We start from the raw sequence: 14,609 nt of genomic DNA, 5'->3' as shown, positions 1-14,609 counted from the left end.
CATTCCTTGTTGAGGAATTAAGCCACTGTATCTGGCCTAATGAGCATTACACAAGATGAAGTCAGAATGGGAAATGTGCATGGTTTTGTAAGTCAAGGTGCCGAGTTTGGACTTTATTTGAAACACACTAAGAAAGCATTGGAGGGTTTTACCTAGAGAAATGACATGTTTTAAGTTTCAGAAAGACCACTTTGGCTGTTGTGAGTTAAATGAAAAGTGGGGATTGAGAGTTGAAATGGAACAGCCAGGAGGATATGTCAGATAGTTAGTCAATAAATGTGGCAGCCAATACTATGGTAGAAGTGGAGGCTGGGAGAAGTGACTTGATCCAAGATCTATTTTTGAGGTAATACTGGACACATTTGCTGATGGATTGGATGTGGGCAGTGAAGAAAAGGTGAGAAGTTGGTGCTGGTTCCTGGAGGACGATGGTGCCATTTATTGGAAAGGCAAGGATGACGTTGGGTTTTGAGGGGGAGATATGAGTTCTGTTGGGGCATTTGAACTTTAAGGTGTTATGCTTGATACAAGATGCTGCTTGATTAATAAAAGAATAAGCATTTAAGGTGCTCTATAGGTTTTTTAATATTGCAATCCCCCCCTCCAAAAGTTGATATTAACATTGACACTGCATCTACTGAACTAGGAATAAAAGATCAATGTCCATAGAAGGATGAAAGTCAGCTCCTAACAATAAAGATTAATAGAGCTCTGATAGAGTGTGTGATTTACATTTCACTACTCATAAAAAAACTCAGGATCATTCACAACATTTGAGCATCTGAAAGTCAGAAGGCCACAAACCATTTGCATCAGGAAGAATGTCGTTTTTGAAATGAGTGGCATAATTAACAATGTCTGTATCAAGAATTTTAAAGCAAATCAGAAGCCAATGTTATACTAATTTTAACCATGTTATCTTAAATCAGGGGTGAGAACATTAAAGTACCGCCTCTTAATGTACATGACAGGGATCATGGTGGTTTCTCTTCTACCTTTGAGTCATTGGTAGTTAGCACAGCAGCAGGCAAACAGTTTGTGCTTAAAAAGTTAGGTCATGAACAGAAGAGTGAGTAAGGAGGGGAAAGTAGGGGCCAGATGCTAAGCCACAAGCAGCATTTGTCTCTCCACGACAGTCATCTGGAGGATACAGTAAAATCTACCAAAACTTGGCATTATTAGAGTTCACCTGGGAACTAAAGAGAGGGATTAGTATTCTACCTAGGGTGACATGGCTGTGTGTGAGAGCCTTTAAAACAAAAGTGTTAGCCCAAAGCCGACTATTTGTAAAGTAATGAATGCTTAAACTTAGGGAGTGCCTCAGGGCTATGTGTTGAATTGTACCCCACTCCCTGCTCCCCAAATTCATACATTGAAGTCCTATAACTTCTAGTATTTTAGCACGTCTTCTAGTATTTCATACTTCTAGTATTTCAGGGTCTTTACAGAGGTAATCAAGTAAACATGACGTCATTAGGATGGGTGGGCCCTTATCCTATATGACCTATGTCCTTACAGAAAGGGGAAATTTGGATAGCGATATACATAGAGGGAAGATGATTTGAAGAGATACAGGGGAAGACAGTCATCTACAAACCCAGGAGAGAGGACTACAAAAGATCTTTCCCTTGCGGTTGTCAGAAGGAGTCAGCCTAGCAGACATTTCGATCTTGGAATTCCAGCCTCCAGAACTGGGAGGCAGTAAATTTCTATTGTGTAAGCCCTTGGTCTGATTATTCTAGCAACTCTAGCAAACTAGCACATCCAGGCCATGGACTCCAGGTTTCAACAGTTACATTGACATCTCAGGGGCCAGATAGCTTTCCCACTGGCATTGAGTTATATATAGTTCACCACAGTGCTTCTCAAACACTGATAGGAATCACCTACAGAGCCCATTGAAACACAGAAACCTGGACCTCTACTCCTGGAGGTTCTAATTCAGTAGGTCTGAGGTGATGCCTGAGAAATTACATTTATAGCAAGGATCAGGTGTTGCTGACGCTGCCAGACAGTACCTTGAGGAACACTGGTCTAACACCATGCCCAGGACAGAGTAGATGCTCAATAAAAATCAAATGAGTTAATTTTGGGACTTCTGCTTTAGACAAGGGGTCACTCATCTCATTCAGTGATTCTTAATTGGGGGTATGCTGGTGTGCACAGAATTCAGATTTCTGGGGAGTATATTTAGGATATGTATATTTTGATAGAGACCATGCTCAAAGAGAACCACTCCAAGCAAGGCATCATTTGAAGCAGACTGCTTTAACAAAGTTACTCTGATGTTGTTGAGGAGGAGAAGGTTTTGAAGGATAGAAGTAATTGCTTCAGCCAGAAGTCTGTAGTTGCAAGTGATTGAAAATGGTGGCTGGGTCAGAGAATGCTAATCATCCATGAAGTGGGCTCACCATGACTCTGACACAGTGTCTCCTGGAGCACTCTGTGGTAGGTGCATCTTTGCTGAAAGAATACAAAGTGAACTTGACGGGAAAGGAGACCTCAGCAGTCCTACAAAGGCAATTTTGCAAGCTGTCTGGCTGTGGAATTAGTGGAATGTTTGCTCAGGAAGAAATAGCTGACGTCAACTTTGCTCTCTTTGTATCTCAAGGGCATATGCCTCTGGCCTGCGCCGACACACACAGAGGGAAGAATGGCTTCCAGAGGGAGAGGTTAAAGAACAGGTCAGCTGGGCATCCACGCTTTCATTTCCTCCCTCCCCCCATTTGTCATCTTTCTGGCAAGGTGAATCCAATGCCCAGTAATTCCTTCTGACTTTCTAAGAGCTATGGGACATACAAGTGTGAGAAAAGTCATCCCGGCACTAACAGGATTAGCTCAGCTTCATAACCTAATCACTCTGGCCAGAGAGAATAAAAAGGAAGGCAATGGGCAGGAGGCAAGAGACAGAATCATAAATGGGGAATTTCTTTAAATACCAAGAAGTGAGTGTACATACGTTTTGTCTGTCTCACAAAGGCTGACCTCCTTTCCATTGATGGGGGGCTTGTTAAATATGCAATGGGAGCATGTCTTATCTTTGCCTCCCCTAGAAGCGATCCCAAGGACTGGCGTATAAGGTCCTATAAAAGCTTCGTTGAATGACTAAATCAAAGGCCGTTCTGATATTGACAAAATAATAATAGAAGCAGCAATTAATTAAGAGAGGCAGAGTAGTGTGGCAGAATGAGGACTCAACTTGTTGACAGACACTAGGCTCTAATTATATTTCTAGCACCACTTGCTGGAGAGACTTGAGGAAATCTCGTGCTCTTTCAGGAACCTCATTTCTGTATGGGTAAAGCAAAGAGATTGGACTAATTTCTCTCCATTGTTTTGTCGGATACCCACCAATGAGTAGGATGTAATAAGTTAACTTCTCACTGTATGTGTTTTGTATAATAGATTGATAAAGTATATAGGGTCCATCTATGTTGGGTATGCAATTTAGGCACTTTTATAAATGTCTTGCGTAGAAAAAAGCACAATGGTTAGAGCACAGATTATGAGGTTTAGATAGAGCTGGTGTTTGGATCTTCTCTTTGCCATTTACTAGCTGTGTGACACCAGACAAATTGCATAAATTCTCTGGTCTTCAACTTTTTTATCTAAAAAATGGAGAAACTGATAATATATGACCATACTTGTTGACATCATAATTCTGCATTTTCCATGAAGGAGGTGATGGTAAGGTAAAGTTTATAGGTGGGACAGCTTAGGGAATTCCTGTGCTAGGCACATTTTTTCATTCATTTAACAATAATGAATGGATGGACTGATATGATTTGATACAAAGTAAATAAGATACAGCCCCTGAGTTTAAGGAGCTTAAGACCTAATCGAAGCAGATACGTTTTCATACTTATTTTCCCTTCACTAAAAGACAGATTTTTGAGACCTTCATGTATAGAAAAATTACCTACTCTCTCCATATTTTAATATCATCATGTGCAAAGATAGGATTGATGTTATTTAACTTATTTCATAGACTAGAAGGACAGTGCCAGCCACTAGGAATTTCAGACCACACAAAAATTCTGCTTTTCTCTTGGCTGCCTTTCCTTCCTCGGGTTCCCAGACCTTGTCTTCTCATCTCAACACAGGCTTGAGAATCAGTGCGAAGAAAGGTTGAGCTTATTGAAGAAAATAAAGACAGATGGATTGTGTGTCTGGGAAGGAAATGACATCAGCAGCTGTTTTTGACCAGACGGTGAGCAAAAGATATAGGGGAGATTGTTGTTATCTAAGATGGGTCAAGTCCAGCTTGTCTAGAGGAGTACATTGTACATTACACATGTGGCAAGGATGTGTGAATACCACTACCTACTAGTACTACTGAACTTTTCTAGGCCACACATTATTAAAGAAATGGAAAAATAGGGAACAGCTCATTTACTTAACATACAGTGTTATATTAGTTTTAGGTATACAACATAATGATTCAGTCATTCTGCATATTACTTGGTGCCTACTACCATAAATGCAGTCACCATCTGTCACCAAACAACATAATTACAATCTGGAAAACATAGGTTTTTGAGCATGAGGAGAAATTGAGTTTTACAGGTAAAATCAAAGAAATTAGCCCATAATTGATTGGCAGAAATGACGGAAGTTCACTTCCAGATAATATTTCCACTGAATTTTCATGATAGCATTTACTCATCAAAATTTTATTTGATGTCATTTCAGTTTTAGATACTGGTTTGGGTTGTGGATAAGAAGTAGAGAGAAATATGTCAGAGCTTATTTAGGAACACATAGCAATAAGCCCTGTGACTCAGTACTCATTATTACCATGGAGGCATGGATGGGCATTGTAGGAAGTAGATGTCATGGATGAATTGAGATAGTAAAAGTGGATTTCTCAAAAGATGTAACATTTGAACATAGACGTATTTCTCTCAATGGAATATGAGTTATCCTGGAATCCTCATCTTAAAATGTTTGGTATGGTTTCCTCTAATCAAATACAACTTACTGAAGAATCTATAGGTTAAAAAAATTTGATCATATATAAGGGATTATGAGCATAAAGTAAGGATCAAGCTTCAGTCACTGGACTGTGCATATGTGTGTGCACACATGCGCACGTGCACATATAAGTATATCTTCTCCTCCTCTCTTCTTCTCCTCCTCCCTTCCTCCTTCTCTGTCTTCCTCTTCCTCCCTCCCTATTTCCCTCTCTCCACTTCTCTTCGTCTCAGATCTGAGAGTCCTTTTCCAGGAATGCTTTTGCAGAATTCAGATCACATATATTTCATCAAAATAGCATCTTTAGGATAATCTCCTCCAAATCTATTTTTGTAGAAGATAAGAGGAGGATAATGTGCAGCTTTTAGAATGACTATGAATGAATCATGAATGCTGACTTTTGCCTAGTTTGTTTTGTTATGAACATTTTGTGGCTATTAAAAAACAACAACAACCAAAAAAGAAACATTGTACTGTTGGCAGGCATAATGAAAGTATATAATTTCAGCAAAGCCCAACTAAAACATCACGGGCTTATATCTAAGTTTTTCATTACTAAGAAATATAAACTCTTTTTAATTTTTCTCTCCAAATGGAAGATACCAGATGTTCATCTGTTACCATGAAAGTCTATTTTAATTGGCAGTTGTGGTCTCAGAGTAATTTTAAATTGCTACCAGGCTGTCACTTTTGCTTTTGCTGACTTGCAAGGAGGTTTAATGGCTCCCCCACTGGGCTAGACTTAATCCTTCTAGTTGGAACTGTTGGATCACCTCAATTTATGACAAACTTAGAAGAGATTTAAATAGTCCACAGAAATGGCAATGAAAATGCCTGAGAGTAGTACGATGTTTTAAAAGCGCTCTGAGATCCACAGAAATTACTTGTTATGAGGAAACATGTACAACAGATAGAGGCATCCCAGGTAAGGAAGAATAAGGCTCTTTAGTCAGACTGAATTATTATAATTATTATAATATACTTGTAACAACTATTGGTTAACAAGCAAGCAATCACCTCTACATATAATCTATCAAATTTTATTTTTAGAGTGGGTGACGGAATTAGAATGCTGGTTTCCTGTCAGCTTGCTTGCTTTGTCCATCTTGATGAATGCATGGGGAAACTTTTATGACAATTCTGTGTGAGTAGGTATTTAATCAAGGTGTAGGTGCTGGGAAGAATGGGGGTTAGGAGACCATATAGGGTGAAAGCAAACACAGGTGGCTGGGAACCAAAGGATCTGGAATTTATCCTAGCTTTTCTGCTAGTTAGCCATGTAAGTGGTGTGAGTGTTTTGTGAAGCGGGGATATTGAGCAGTATGATTCTAGAGATTTCCTCCAATAAAAAGAATTTATAATTTTTATTCATACTTCGTACACTGTGTGTTTTTCTGGCTTTGCTTCTTCTGCTTCTGGAACTTTTTGCTTTCTCCAGATCTGTGGTCCCAAATGTCTCATGTGTTCTCTGTGTATAGTACTAATAGTACCATAGTACTAATCTTGTGTATAGTACAGGCACGGTAGAGTAAGACAGACCTGGGCATGTGTCCTAGACCTTGGAAAAATTATTATACTTCATCTGAACCCCCTTTATCTGTATCTGTAAAATGGATGTATATGCCTCACAGGATTACTATGAGGATAGACTGAGAATTGATGGACAGTGCTTAGTAGAGAGGAATTGCTGAATGATAGAGTATGTATATATTCAGCATTTCTATTGCCTCCTTTTAAAATTTGTGCCATTCCAATCCAGTATGGTTTTATCACATTTTGACTGTAATTTTAATTCTTCCTTTCACAAAAGAAGTTGAGTATCCTTTTTTTTTTTCTTAAAAAAAGATCTATTTATTTATTTGAGAGAGAGAGCTTGAGTGTGTGAGCCAGGGGAGGGGCAGAGAGCAAGAGAGAATCCCAGGCAGACTCCTGCTGAGCGTGGAGCCTGAGAGTGTGGGTCGATCTCACAACACTGAAGTCATGACCTGAGCCAAAATCAAGAGTCAGATACCTAACCTACTGAGCCACCCAAGCACCCCAGTTGAGCATCTTTTATATATTTACTGGCCACTTGAGTACCATCTTAGGTGAATTTCTTGTTCAAGTGTTTTGCCCATTTTTCTAATGGTTGTTTGTCTCTTAATGATACATCTAAAAGAACATGTATTTTGAATACAAGTCCTTTGCAAGCTGCAAGTTGTATTGTTACAGCATTTCTTTAATAAATTACACAAACTTGGTGGCTTAAAACAACAGAAACTTATTCTCTCCATTGTAGAGGCCAGAGATCTGCAGTCAAAGTATCAGCAGAGCGGCAGTCCCTCTAGAAGCTCTGGTGGAGGGGATTCCTTCCTTGCCTCTTCCAGTTTCTGGTCGCTGGATTCGTTCCTCGGCCTGGGGTTGCATGACTCCCATTTCTGCCTCTATGTACACATGAACCTTCCCATGGTCTTCTGCCCTGTGTGTCTTTGTCTTAAATCTCCCTCTCCCTTCTCCTATGTGGACACTGGTCATAGATCCAGTATGGGGCTTTGGGTACTGGATCCTAAATCGAGGATGATCTCATTGCAAGATCCTTAATTTAATTTTATCTTCCAAGACTCTATTTCCAAATAACATTATGTTTGAAGCATCAGTGGTTAGGATTTGAATATATATTTTTGAGATATGCTCTTCAATCCATTACATATGTACTATAAATACTTTCTTCAGTCTGTGGCTTGCCTTGTCACATTCATGTCGTATCTTTTGGTGAATGAAATTTCTTATTTTAATGTGGTACAATTTATCTTTTTTCCTCTTTATGATTAGGAATATTGGGGTATTTTTAAAGAAATATATGCCTTTCCCAAAGTAATGAAGTTATTCTCATATGGTATTACTAAAAGTTTATTGATTTTTTTTATTCATTTATATGGACGCCTACACTCTATTTGGAATCAGCTTTTGTTATGGTTTGAGGTAGGAGTTAAAATTAAATTTTTTCCTTTATGGATATCTAAGTGACTCAGCATGAATTATTGGCTCTTCTTTCCCCACAGAAATGTATAAACATTCTCAGAAAACAAATGATTATGTATAGGTCTGTTTTTTTTTTTTTTTTTAAGATTTTATTTATTTATTTGACAGACAGAGATCACAAGTAGGCAGAGAGAGGAAGGGAAGCAGGATCCCCACTGAGCAGAGAACCCGATGCGGGGCTCAATCCCAGGACCCTGAGATCATGACCTGAGCCGAAGGCAGAGGCTTTAACCCACTGAGCCACCCAGGTGCCCCAAGTGTATGGGTCTGTTTTTTGATATTCTGTTACATTGGTTTGTTTGTTTAATTTTGTACCAATATGGCATTGTTTTAATAGTGCATCTAAATTTTGATATGCTAAATCTTTCAGTTCTGGTAAATCAATAAATCTTCCTGTACTGTCCTTTGTCAATTTCCACAATTTCTCTCTCTCTTTCTTATACACACACACCCCTCCAGGGATTTTAATTGGGATTAGAATCAATTCATAGATTTATTTGGGGACAATTAATATGTTAATAATATTGAGTGTTCTAGTCCATGAATATTGCTTATCTGTAATTTCTTTATATTTTCTTTAATTTCTCTCAATAATACTTACTGTTTTTAGTGTGGCAATCTTATACATCTTTCATTAGATTTGTCTTTAGGTATTTAATATTTTTGAAACAATTATGAATGATATTATTGCACAAATTCACTTTTCTATTTTTGTTACTATATGATTTTTACATTTTGACTTTATATCCAACCACTTTGCTACATCCACTTAATTTTTGAGTGATTTTAATAGTTTGCCTATAAATTACAGTCATGTTATTTGTGAAAAGTGACAGTTTTATTTTATCATTTCCAGTCCTTATGCCTTTGGGATTTTTTTTTTTCCCTTACTGGATTAGCTATAGCCTCCTCCTCCGTAGAGTTGAACAAAAGTGTTGATACTCAGATCACTTTCTAAAAAAGTGATAATTACTTTTTATTCAGTATTTTCATTTCACTCCATGGTACCCTTTTAGGACTTCCACTTCACCTAAATGTATTCTCTTTAATCCTGATTATTTCCCCAGTTCTCCTTTTTGGGGACATGGGGATAGTAGTTCCACCTTCTTCTCTTTGCATGGAGTCCAAGCTTCAGAGCTGAGGTTCTCCTCTGTCTTTCACTCCTCTAGTCAGTTGCAGGGGTTCTGTTGTATCTTTCTTCTGTTTCCATCTCATCGCTGCCTTGTGTCAGTGCCTTCTCTTGCTTTGTTGTAACCTCCTAAAACATTCTGAAGTCTATAGTTTTTCTGCTTTCCAGTGCTTCTTCCACTTTGGCATGGTCTGACCGTTTCAGTTCCCTCAAAACCACAAATAGCTTCTCATGGGAGGAAGAATGAGATCTATACTTCTTACTATGGCACTCCTGGCCACTAAAGATCTGGAGAGGTAGTAAGGCCCGGTGACCAAAACCTACATTCAGGAGCACATAGTCCCAGTTTGGAGTCTTACTACATTTACCGACTGGATAATCTTGGGCCTGCTGTTTCACCTCTCTTTACCTCGGTTTCTTCATCTAACATAGTATCCACCTTATATGTGGATTAAACAATTTAATGTACATCAAGCCCTCTGCACAGTCAAATGGTAAGTTTTGTAGAACATGAATTTTGTTAGTGCGTTATTAATACCTTTTCTTCCAATAATAGTAGTACTGAGGACAAATTACAACCAACATTTATTAGGCACTTAGTATGAACCAAGAACACTGTGACACACTTTCCTTGCAGTTTTAATCAGTGACAACCCTGTGTTGTAAGTATCATTTTACTCTAGGAGTAAACAGTAGTAAGAGACATATTTTCTGACCCTTCCTGTCTAGACCCTTCTTCTCAAACGTGCTTTTGACACTCCCTTGTCACAACTTTGCTCCCAGTTCCCTTATTCCTTGAAGGCTATTCTGCTTAATGTCTCAGGATAACCTACCAATCTTTTGATGTTCCAGGCCAACTTCTGCCATTCCAAGGGGGAATAAAATGGAATGGAGAAGAAATTAGATTCAGAGTTTCTAAGCACATTTGTTGGAAGATAAACGTGCTAATTCCTTCTCCCTGCAGCATCAAAAGACAGCTTTACACTAGTGAGCTGGACTTTCCTGGCCCCTTCATTAGCAGGTTGATTCTTTACAAACTGACTACACTGACCCTCTGGCTCTTTTTTGCAGTTTCAAGACAGCCTCAACTTGGTTCTTCCAAGTGGCTCATCAGACTAAGCTGAGTTAGTGCAGAGCTTCCAGCCAAGTAAGTCCTCTCAGCACGAGGTGTCAAACATAAGACAGCTAATGCTGAGAGCCAGAGGAAGAAGGCTCTTCTTGACCCTGCTCTGAGACTAGTGCATTCACAGAGAAGTGGCTGGCAGGCTCCCTTTGATGCACTGAACAATGAACAGCAGGAATTAAGTCTCCCCACATCCACTTCATGCCTCTGTGTGTGTGTGTGTGTGTGTGTGTGTGTGTGTCCATGTGTGCGTGCATGTGTGCACGTGGGTGTCACGTGCACACACTTCATCCTAGCAAAAGACAATGTGGAGAGTCTATGACCTATGATTTGAAAATAACCTACAGAGGATCATAACGAGGCAGAGAGATCCTACAGGCTGGACAAAGGTAATGGTAGGCAGAGCTGGCATCCTTAGACTCCCTTTTACAAATGAGGAAACGGAAGGCAAATGAAAGGTTGTACGTTTCCCCCATGTTTGTGTTTAATCTATGTTCTAAGCTTCCCCCAGTGTGGACATTTGGGTACAAGGTTCACAAACCATAGTGGAATTTTAAGTCTTCGTTAGGCTCTTCTTGAATGAGATAATAATGATGCCCATTCAAACCTAGATGGTCAATATGGACATAATCTTTCCCTTCACAGTTTCTTGTTCTTGGGGGACAGCTTCTCATTCTAGTGGTTTCTAGACTGGAACTCTCATGTTTAGAGATACATACTTGTTTGTCAACAGTGTTAAAGATGGAAAAAAATCTGAAGTTTAATTTTTTTAAGGTAGGGCATACACTCTGATGTTACCATGAAATAGCATCACCTCTGTTGTCTCAAACCAGGTTTTTTGTTGATTTTTATTTTTTATAAGTTTATTGGTTCTGTCTGGCCCCTGATGGCATATGAGTTTGTGATTGCTGCACCAGACACGTTTTACTACTTCTATGAGCCGTAGAGTTACAGACTCAGAAGAGGCCTTTGACTCTAAAACTTAGAGTCAAGTGGCTATCAGGCTTGATTTTTAAAAACTTATTGTTAGAAGTTGGGATATTTTCTTTAAAGATAATCCTGAGCAGAAATCCAATATATCAAACTGATAATAGTACAGATGTGTTATGGGGTGGAGGAATGAGAAGGGCGGCCTCCAAGTACTGTATCATTTGGTTTCCTCTTGGGCCTCCGAGGTACCTAGAAGGCAGAGCTCTGAGGTGCCCAGTCTGAAAGGCACTGAGAAAGCATGCTTCTTCACTCTACAGATCAGAGGACAGGGGCCTAGAGGTGGCTCAGCTGTAGTTCCCAGGCACCGTTCTCTTTCTCACCAGTGTGTCTAACATCTTGCCCAGTCAGATCTTTAAAAGTAGCTTAATAAACCCCCGAAACCATGGGGTTTAATGATCAGGACCAGTTAAATAATTTTAATCATATTACTAATTTATACGTGTACTTTATTAGTGAAAAATAATTTATTGTAATTAATTTATTCATAGTTTACTTTATTTGCATATTTAATTTATTTTGTACATTTGATTTGGAAAGTTTCTTTGCACTTTTACTTTAGAATGTAATCCAGTGGTTCCTTGGATGCTGTGTCTGTGTATACCCCTTTCGAGTTCTTCTCAAGTTAGAATAATCTGTTAGAGCAGAAATATGCATGGACTGTGGGCATGAAGACAGTTTGAAATCAGGGTATAGGGTCTTTTATCTATGTGACCTTTGGAAAGCTATTTAATCTCATGGAGTCTTACTGAGCTCTTTTTAAGAATAAGAATCTTAATGCCCAATGTATGGGGGTGTTTGGAATATTAAATTATATAATGTCAGGGGTTCACTCAGTGTTTGGAATGTAGAAAGCAGGCGGTAAAAGTCATTTCCACTATACATATACCATAATTTTAAGGGTTGATTGCACCTTCTGGACTCCTGTGTAGCCCAGCTTTGCAGATATTAGGCACTCAGGAAATGTTTGTGAGAGATAAATAACTATTACGAAACATAAGGAATGTATCTGGTCTTCAGACTCAAGGATATGTATAGCTAACAATTTTCCTATGTTCAGAATAAAGGGTGGTGGTGGGGAGTGAATCTGTGAATTTCTGCCTGCCATACAATATGTGTTTTATAGACCAAAGGAGGCTATCTCAGAGGAAGGAAACTTTCCTAAAAAGAAGAAGAAAAAAAAAGATGAAAGATCTTTCTTTCAACAAAGAACTGCTAGTACTTAACTTGTCAGGACAGGATTTTGAAAAACAGCATTCCCAAGTATACCTTTGTAAAAAGCCTTAAAAAGAAGCAATGCAAACCTGGTCTCCACTAGCCTTTTATTATTTCTCATTGATAATGGCTTGCAAGAGCCTCATTTTAGAAAACTCAACACACAACTGTGAACATGAAAAGCAAACCTGCTTTCATAAAGCTGATGTTCCATTGGGTAAGTAAGGGCTCAGCGATAGCCTGGCCAATTATAGATTTTGGCTGTGTTTACGCTGTGCCCAAACAAGGGAAGGAAATGTGAAAAATTCACTCCAAACATGAAAATGTTTTGGAAAAGAGGAACAAACTCTTGCTTGTATTGAATGCAATCACAAAGCACACATACTTGAAACTCTTCTCTCTCTCTCTATGCCACTTTTATGAGACAGACAAACATACTCGAATTAATAATCAGAATTCTGCAATCTTTGAATTGTAGTCACTGACATTCCCAAAGATGAACTGATAAAAATATTAAGTAACCAGTAGATCATGAAATGATGTTTATGTAGTTGAAAATTGATGGCACATTAACTTATTCTTTAAATACTCATCAAATATTCAGATACCAGACAGTGCTCAATTTGCTGGTGATCCAGAAGTGAACAGAACAAAATCTCATGTAACTTTTATTATAGTAAGAGTAATTGAAAACTAGTTCCGAGGTATTTGAATATAGTACTGAGTTTGGGTAGTGGAAGACCTTCATTATAATCCCAGTTCTTATAACATAACAGGCACTTGCTTAGTATTTATTTACAGAATTAGTTCTGCCACTACCTGGTTCTGTGATCTTGTACAGACCAGTTAAATTTGAGTTTTTTTATGTTCATAAAGTATGAAAATTGTACTAAATGGTCTATGCAGAAGTTTTCAATTTTTTTTTTAAAGATTTTATTTCTTTATTTGACAGACAGAGATCACAAGTAGGCAGAGAGCCAGGCGGAGAGGGAGAGAGGAGGAAGCAGGCTCCCTGCTGAGCAGAGAGCCCGATGCGGGGCTCGATCCCAGGACCCTGGGATCATGTCCTGAGCCGAAGGCAGAGGCTTTAACCCACTGAGCCACCCAGGTGCCCCAGAAGTTTTCAGTTTTAAATTTCTACAATCACATAGATATGAGAACTTCATATTCTGGGATGAAAATCTTTAATTTTGTTCTAAAAAACATGCACTAAATACATCACACATGACAGAGCTCTATGTTCTATGAGAAACACACATAAAGTAGTCATGGGCACCCAGGTGGCTCAGTCATCTAAGCGTCTGCCTTCGCTCAGGTCATGATCCCAGGGTCCTGGGATCAAGTCCTGCATTGAGCTCCCTGCTCAGCCAGGAACCTACTTCTCCCCTTGAGTGCTGCCTCCCCTGTGTGTGCTCTGTCAAATAGATAAATAAACTCTTAAAAAAAAAAGGAGTCATGATATTTACCCTAAAATAATAATCTGTTGAAGCTTAATCTGTAGTAGTTGTTAGTATGATTGGAGAAGAAGAGTGGAGGCTGGGGTGACAATGGGAAAGCCCTAGAAATGTAGTGTTGTCCTGTGTAATGACAGTACGGCTCTTTTCTGTTGGTATCAGGTTCAGTGCCCAAGTTGATGGTTACTAGTGAGTTGGGAATTCAGACTCAGGGGTCCTTTTTATGCTCTTGTGAAGTGCTCCTGCAACAAACCTTCTGCTTGTCATTACAAAACATTCTCTACGTATCTTACTATATTTTGACTATTCTTGCATTATTAATCAGAATGGTATACAGGAAAAATTTATTTTGAAGGCAGTTGGAGTTTTCCCTCCAAGTAAACAGCAGTCTGCATATTTAGATGGGTTGCTTATTTCCTTTGAACATCATCTTCTTCACCTTGAAATGAGTGGTAATGATAATTGCCTCTTAGGATTGGTTTTATAGATTCAATGAGGTAAGAGATACCAAGTGCCTAGCATAGCTTTTGACACATAATTGGTGCTCCAGTATCCGTCTGGAATGTTAGAATTTTTCCCCTTCTACTGAGATCTTTGTCAAAAGTTTAAATTAAGTTACTGTGAGCATTGATTCAGTTATTTTAATAGGATTCTTTTTGCAAATAACCAAAATTATATATCTTTAAAAAACTTTCTACAATCTGAT

The sequence above is a fragment of the Martes martes genome, assembly GCF_963455335.1.
Source record: "Martes martes genome assembly, chromosome: 17".
Classification (NCBI taxonomy): domain Eukaryota; kingdom Metazoa; phylum Chordata; class Mammalia; order Carnivora; family Mustelidae; genus Martes; species Martes martes.
This window is presented reverse-complemented; position numbering follows the sequence as displayed.